Below are 9,030 nucleotides of genomic sequence, written 5' to 3'. Positions count from 1 at the left end.
CCAATATTATACTGAAATAGTATTTCAATCCAGCTCTGCTATAAACACATTGACATAATCTGGGTAGACATGCCGGAGAGAATGTACATAGGGTGGAAGACCAAACATACAGTATAATAGTGTTGTCTTTAACATGGAAACACCGCTTTCACTTAACAGTGGTTCCTTCTATTATGCATACAGTGTCACCTAAGCAAACCTGTTATTAAGATAACATTCATATTTTAATTAATACGTAATTCCCTTCAAGGCAGATTATATCTCACCAGCGCAGGTCAGGAACAAAAAAAGAAAGAGACAATGAATTTAAGACCCTTTGTAACATCTGAGTTGTTTGGATTCAAAATCTGAGTTGTTGACCAATAGTATTACTGCAAAGTTAACCTCTAATCAGATATCCGACCTACAGTCCTGTAAAGACACAGAACCCTTGCTTCTCAGAGGTGTGACAATAGGGGTTGGCAAGAGCAACACAGAGAATGCTGAATTCCTAACACAATACAGTTGATAAGATTCCCTTCGGGGGCTGGGCCGCCCTACATACTTTTAGGGTCAGGTGGGTGACCCGTGTGCTCACTTGGTTGTTTGTTGTTCCATGCAGCCTGAGCCCATACAATTAGTTCTTTGTCAACCATGTCATAAAATGATGTTTTTCATTTAGTGGACAAAACAACTGCTTTTGTTTCCTGATGTCTCATTGGATGGCAATCAGAAGCCAACGATCTGTACCCTTGTGGTCGATTGCTGTCTGTCAGCCCTTGTTTTAAAGACTTGGTACTCATTATCACCAACGTCAACAAAACAAAGGAGATGATCGTGGACTTCAGGAAACAGCAGAGGGAGAACCCCCCCATCCACATCGACAGGACAGTGGTGGAGAGGGTAGAAAGTTTTAAGTTCCTCGGCATACACATCACGGACAAACTGAAATGGTCCACCCACACAGACAGCGTGGTGAAGAAGGTGCAGCTACGCCTCTTCAACCTCAGGAGGCTGAAGAAATTTGACTTGTCACCAAAAGCACTCACAAACTTTTACAGATGCACAATCGAGAGCATCCTGTCGGGCTGTTTCCCCGCCTGGTACGGCAACTGCTCTGCCCACAACCATAAGGCTCTCAGGTCTGCACAACGCATCACCGGGGGCAAATTACCTGCCCTCCAGGACACCTACACCACCCGATGTCACAGGAAGGCCATGAAGATCATCAAGGACAACAACCACCCGAGCCACTGCCTGTTCACCCCGTTATCATCCAGAAGGCGAGGTCAGTGCAGGTGCATCAAAGCAGGGACCGAGAGACTGAAAAACAGCTTCTATCTCAAGGCCGTGAGACAGTTAAACAGCCACCGCTAACATTGAGTACATGTAAAATGTAAAAAATGTATCACTAGCCACATTAATCAATGCCACTTAATATAATGTTTACATACCCTACATTACTCATCTCATATGTATATACTGTACTCTGTACCACCTACTGCATCTTGCCATCTTTATGTAATACATGTATCACTAACCACTTTTAACAGTGCCACTTAATATAATGTTTACATACCGTACAATACTCATCTCATATGTATATGTATATACTGTACTCTATATCATCTACTGCATCTTTATGTAATACATGTATCACTAGCCACTTTAAACTATGCCACTTTGTTTACATACCCTACATTACTCATCTCATATGTATACTGTACTCGATACCATCTACTGCATCTTGCCTATGCCGTTCTGTACCATCACTCATTCATTTATGTACATATTCTTCATCCCTTTACACTTATAAGGTAGCTGTTGTGAAATTGTTAGGTTAGGTTACTCGCATTGTCGGAACTAGAAGCACAAGCATTTCGCTACACTCGCATTAACATCTGCTAACCATGTGTATGTGACAAATAAAATTAGATTCGATTTGATTTAACGCCCCTTATTCCCATATGCAATACATGTTTAAATCCAAATTACACACACACACGGGATGGTATTCTTCCTCTCAATACAACCATTCAACGCTTGCCTGAACAGTCTAGTCTCATGTAGTTTGTCATGAAAAAAAAGCACACAAGTCTGCTTTATAATCCTGATAAATCATGTCTGATGTCAGATTTGCTGATGGTGTACGCATCATAATCAGTAACTGAATGAGAGCATGGTGATGTGCATAACATCTGCAGCCACCGAGTCCCACTGCAGGGAAATAAAGGAATAAACATGGATGGAATTAGGGAAAATGTCCCTCTGTCTTTGAAATGACATTTTGAAGTTTATACTGCCTATTCCGAACACCATCAAAGAGCTCCAACAGAACATTAGAAGTCTTTTCATTATGTCCAGTCCCTTAACTTCGTAACGTCAGCAAAAATTCTTTTTTTTATACACACATTCATCATATTTCTGTCTTGTTTTCTTCAGACATGGGGAATAAAGAGCCACTGCTGCGTCCATCCAGGCCTACCACCCACTGCAGAAACTCAGCAGACGTTCATCCCTTACATTATCCCTATCTCCTCTCCATTAACACTGCACAATCAATCATCCATGTCACATAATGTATGCAACTGTAGAGTAGCTCAGAATGACACATTTAAACAACACAGAGGAGGTTTAACTGCCACATTGACTATACCCTTCAAGAGGAAATCTGCAGTTGATACATCCATTTTTGGACTTAAATTAATGAGGGGGACATGTCCCCGCCACATTCTGACATTGCATTTTTGACCCCCCCCCCCCCCCCCCAGCTTTATCATTGTGATGCAAAATGAGGCAACTTTGTGCTTTAGGACCATGCAGATGCCTCCGGGCGGTCGGGTAGGCTGTTTGGAGTATTTATCCAACTGGATAAAAAAAAAAGTTATCTCCCCCCCACTTCTAAAACCAAAGTTGCGCCCTTGATGAAGTGCACCCATTGATTGTTGAAGAACTTAACTTATAAACGCCTCATGAGCTTAGTTCAGCTGTTGCAGCCCATCAGAATCAGAAAGTGTAGTTTTTTTACTCCAATGTTTGTAAAGAAATTAAAAGTAAACAAACACTGTATAGCCTCAAAACATGATTAAAATGTTCATTTTAACACCTTGCATCTATGGCACTATCAATTTGAGAGTGGTTACATTTCTCCAGACCCATTACTCAGCTTTATACCGAAACAGTGGTGAGGATTACGTTTTGCTATTGTTTGAACTCCGGATTACTCCTTCAAGTGGAATTTTTGTGTATTGACTGTGACTTTTAGAATTAAAATCTAATACACTCTTGTGTAGTTTTATGCAGTTTATGAAGTCAGTCATCATTATTTTCATAATTACTTCCAATGTACTAAGAGATTGATACGTTTTGCCTTAATGAGAGATAATGAGGGAGGAGATTTATAAATGGAGACACTATCTTTGACCCATCTCGGAATGTGGAACTTGCAGAATTCAGAACACGGAACACTCTGAACACTCTCAACAGTCAAAGTGAAAGAAAGTCAATATATTTTTTATAAACTCCACGAAGAAGTCAAGTGACTGTATGATGAGAAGGAAGTTTGCCGAAAAGAGAGACATGAAAGGAATCACTGAGAGATGTCTGAACGTCTTGTACTCACCATGTTAAACCGACTCAGTAGGGTGCAGTGGTGCATGTGCTTAGCTCCAGGCCCTGTCATGGCTGCTGCTGTGACTCACCGGATGCAGAATAATGTATGTCCACAACAAGGTTCACTGACTCACTGACTAACTGAGCCGGCCAAACACAGGGCTTCAGCTAAAGGTCAAGAGGTCAAATAATCAGTGTCGGTGGAGCAGACATGGCAAAATGTCACAGTGACATTATATGTCAAGCACCGGTTTAAATTCCTACAGGAGCATTAGAAACTGACATTGCATATTGTATTAAACTTGAAAATCATTGGGTGAAAGCTACTATGTTGGCGGAATGTTCTCACTGGTTTACTTATTATGCAAAACCACAACACTGCTGGACGGCATGTTATGCTACGTCAACCATGTGAACAGCTCATAATCACGAGGGAAATGTGTTCCCTGTGTTCCTCCCAACAGACTAATTCCCTGCATGTGGAATGAAATGACACCGACATGACAGTGGCCCTGCTGCTAAAGTGTTCATTCTGGTTCAGTTTGTGGAAAATAACAAGACATTAAACTCCAGGAGGCGTCGAGAGCTGGATGTTTCTGCTTCACAGACTGTCTATGGAGTGCAGCTTCGCCTCTCATCACTAGAGATATACACACACACACACACAATCTCTCTCACACACACAGTCTCATACACACACCCACACACACACACACACACACACACACACACACACACACACACACACACACACACACACACACACACACACACACACACACACACACACACACACACACACACACACACACACACACACACACACACACACACACACACACACACCCCCCGAAGACACTTGACACTTACCATAGTGGCTCCTGCCATATTGTAGAGGCAGCTGTGTTATTAGGACGGTGGATGGCGCTTGTTGAGTCTTGGTGGGCTGGAGAATGACTCAACTGGTCATTAGCTAGGAATAAAAGAACCCTGCAGCACTAACTACTGGTGTGTTTGGTGTGATGATTATCTGCCGCATGGGTGCATTTAGCTTTCAATGGCTCTCATGCGAGCTTACTGCCTGCTTTGTGCTGTATTGTAAAATGTTGCTCATGGCAAAACATTGTATATTATGTTTGAGTGGAGCAGATTCATAACACAGCAATATTAAAGAATTAACTGGCTAGGCACAAAAAAAAACATGACCTCATATTGTAATGAAAAAGTTACATCAAAACAAGATGACTTGGTGAGATGTTTTCATCCAGTAGAAGATGTGATTATTTCCTGCCAAACACACTTTAAAATTGAAACATAAGTGTTTGCGACAGTCTCAGAGAACAGTGAGGGTTGTGTTTATCCACACAGAAAGAAATCTCATACTTCTGCCTCGGAGCCGACAATCAGATCATTCTGCCCCAGTAATTTCACACACCGAAAATGTGAAATTAGACACAATGCATCAGGTAGAGGTAAGGAGAGCAGGGTCTGCACTTTTCCAAAAAGGGTTCTTCCTAGAACCCTAAAGGTTTCTTCAGCTTACAAACACCCTAGTGCTTAATTCTCTGCACAGTGTGCTCTTCATTGCTGCTTAGTTATGTCCAATGTCATCACCACACTCCCAATGGGATGCTTCAATGAATCCCATATCCATTTGACTCCCGAGTAGCAGAGCGGTCTAAGGCACTGCATCGCATTGCTCGAGGCGTCACTACAGACCCTGGTTCGGTTGTATCACAACCGGCCGTGATTGGGAGTTCCATAGGGCGGCGCACAATTGGCCCAACGTCGTCCGGGTTAGGGGAGGGTTTGGCCGGGGCAGGCCATCATTGTACATTAGAATTTGTTCTTAACTGACTTGCTTAGTTAAATAAGGGTTAAACAAATAAATACATGTACGTAAACTCTGAGGAGTGTCTGAATTGGCTCAGACTTATAATTGTTTCAATCAGATGTTTTCATGAAGTGGAATGGAGTCTGCTGTGAGAAAGAATTGGACTGAGAAGGTTTTGATGTTTTTTCCTCACAAGATATTATATTTGAATTTCTCAATGGATAGTAAGTAGGCTTATCTCATGTGTAATTCAAACAAAACAGCACATTTAGAATAAACCGCGTTTCCTCTTTCATGAAGAGGGTATGATGAACATTGTTTTTCCCTGTGACTCGAGAAAGGTATGAAATCTCAGCTGTCAATCACTTATTTGGAATCATCATTGTTATCTATTCTTTGCTGTTATCTTAGAGGATTTTTTTGTTGTTGAATTCTTGGAATATAGAACCCCTCACCCCTCCCTCCTCTCCCTTTGGGATTTGTTGCCATGGTGATGTCTATAAGCATTTTATCCCGAGGAATGTGAAATTTAGCCTCTCATTTCCTGTTGTAGCTGCTGGTACCAGTCATTGGTATGAGGCTCCATGCATCTTAAATCACTTACAAGACAAAGCATGAGCAAAGAGATGCCTACTAGTCCAGAGGCCTAGAATCCTAGGAAATTAGAAAACCATACAACCATTCTCCAATGGACAGGATACAGCATTAGGGATTTCGTTCCATTTATAACATCTGAAGGTGTGACTTTTTCAAACCAAAACTAAACACCATTGACCTATAAACAATACCAAGTTTACAGTAACCTGATCACCCACGCTCGATATCCACAGGGTGTCACAGCATCTAAATGCCTTGGATGAGACTCATTTAAATAAGAGAATTCCTGAGAGGACAATAAACCCTTTGCATAGAGTCATTTAGAGTTCACCCTGCACATATACAACTTTCCACCGATATCATACATCTATATAGATGGCATAAAAGTTCTCCTCAGAGGACAGGTTTTAGACAGATACCAGACATGACTGCTATAGTATTATTCTATCGCACGTTCCAGTAATCAACCCTCTGGATACTGTAGAGAGTGAGAAATACATTTTGGCCCCTCAGAGAGGGGAAGGTCATACTAACCCTTAGGCATTGTCTTGGGCCATTTGCCATGTGGCTGGTGGTGACAGAGAGCACATAAATTAGGGCTAAGCCTAAAAGGGTGCTGACTGGGGTCGCTGACTGGAGTACTTTAATTGTTAATAATTATAACAATTATTTAGCTTGAGCTTTTTTTCAATTGTGTACATTTTCACTAACTGGCTTAAAGCAATCTTTTTAAGTGGTTGTGGTAGTCGCACAATGTTTCTGTGCATATAGATGCGATAAAGTGATCAATGGAATTCGACCAAAACAATGGAAATGCCACAGAAATGCCACTCATGCAGAACAAATAGGAATAGCTGATTGGCAGCGGAGAGGCCAGGTGCGTCAGTGCACATGAAAGAACAGTGAAGACATGAGACACGCAGCTCAAAAGTCTCCCCTAATGATCTTGTTTAGGGACACAATTCTACTCTAGGCTGCAGTGAAACTGTAATTTGAATAACTGCACAAAATGTTCCATTCCATTCACTTCATTTGTATCAGCTTTACGTGTCCTCAACCGATTGTGTTTTTTTGTTAGTATATTTCCATTGTTTGTAACTTAATTTTTTCAACTTATTTTGTACATAATGTTTACTGACCAAAAATAACTTCTGCGATTACTCACCACGGACTGGCAGAATCCTTTTTTTCCTTTAACGAGTCTGGCGAGCCTGACGCAAATTATATACTGCTTTCTCGGGAACAGGCCTAGATCCCGTGGTTTGCGTGAAGAGGAAAAAGGGGCCAGAGGGCAAGCTGCCTAATGAGAATTTGATCGAATAAACCCCCACTTCCTTCCATTCTGCTAGCAAACGTTCAATCTTTTGGAGAATAAAATCGATGACATATGCGGAAGATTAAACTACCAACAAGACATTCAAAACTGTAATATCTTATGCTTCAAAGAGACGTGGCTGAAGGACAACACTATCAACATACAACTGTCTGGTTATTCGCTGTACCGGCAGGATAGAACAGCAGGTAAGACAGTCTGGTAAGACAAGGGGCGGCGGACTACGTATTTTTGTAAATAACAGCTGGTGCACGATATCTAAGGAAGTCTCAAGCTATTGCTCGCCCGAGGTAGAGTATCTCATGATAAGCTGTAGACCACACTATCTACCTAGAGGGTTTTCATCTGTATTTTTCGTTGCTTTTTACATACCACCACAGACTGAGGCTGGCACTAAGACAGAATTGAATGAGCTGTATTCCGACCATAAGCGACTAGTAGCGACTAGTAGCCGGGGACTTTAATGCAGGGAAACTTAAATCAGATTGACCAAATTTCTATCAGCATGTTAAATGTGCAACCAGAAGGAAAAAAACCCGGACCACCTATTTGCTCCACACACAGAGACGCATACAAACCTCTCCCTCTCCCTCCATTTGGCAAATCTGCCATAATTCTATCCTCCTGATTCTCTGCTTACAAGCAAAAATGAAAGCAGGAAGCACCCGTGGCTAGATCAATAAAAAAAGTGGTCAGATGAAGCAGATGCTAAACTCCAGGACTGTTTTGCTAACACAGACTATAATATGATCCGGGATTCCTCCGATGGCATTGAGGAGTACACCACATCAGTCACTGGCTTTATCAATAAGTGCATCGATGATGTCGTCCCCACAGTGACCGTACGTACATACCCCAACCAGAAGCTAGGGATTACATTATAATTATAATTCCAGCATCCAAACTGTGCAGCAGCCATTTAATGAATGGGAAAAGACGTCTGTTACATCACACCAAAACGTTTATCATTTGGAGATTGTCAAGACGAGCTTGGAAACTGGGTAGTTGTGCAACGGAGGGATGGATGTATTTTCTGTTTGTCGATATTGACATAGTCTATTTGATCATGGTGTTGAAAACGCAAACCGTGATATTGAAGCACCCAAAGTCTGTATGCTTTGCTTATTGGTTATGTGGTGCATTGGTGGAAAATGAATTGCATAGGGCTGATCATTGTCTGCAGCTGGCTCTGATCATGGTGTGAATGAAACAGGCAGGGAGAGTGAACTCATCCGTGGTGGTCGACAAACCCTTCTGGCCCATAGTCCTGCATTGTATCAACTGTGCCACAAAAGCATGCTGAAGTGGCAAAGTCCACATTTATAAACACAGGATCACTACAGTTATTGTTATTTGTGGTCGTGAACATTATTGTGAGGGGGGAGGCTGTGCAGTACAAGCTGAGGGTCATGTAAAACATATTTTATACGTTGGGGACGAGTTGGACCAGCAAACAACATAGCTTAGTATTTTAATTATATCTTTTATACAGTGATTTTTGCTAATCTTTGCTCATAATTATCGAAATGGGATTTCAGTAACCACATTAAATCATGACGTAATTTTACGGAAATCTACTTTGTTCGAACAGATTGTTTTAACGGCTGCCAATGACGTCATCCTTGCGCTATTTACGTAATGGCTGCTGACAATACATAGGCACATACAATGTTTT

This window comes from Oncorhynchus masou, chromosome 33, assembly GCF_036934945.1.
Source record: "Oncorhynchus masou masou isolate Uvic2021 chromosome 33, UVic_Omas_1.1, whole genome shotgun sequence".
Taxonomy (NCBI): Eukaryota; Metazoa; Chordata; class Actinopteri; order Salmoniformes; family Salmonidae; genus Oncorhynchus; species Oncorhynchus masou.
This window is presented reverse-complemented; position numbering follows the sequence as displayed.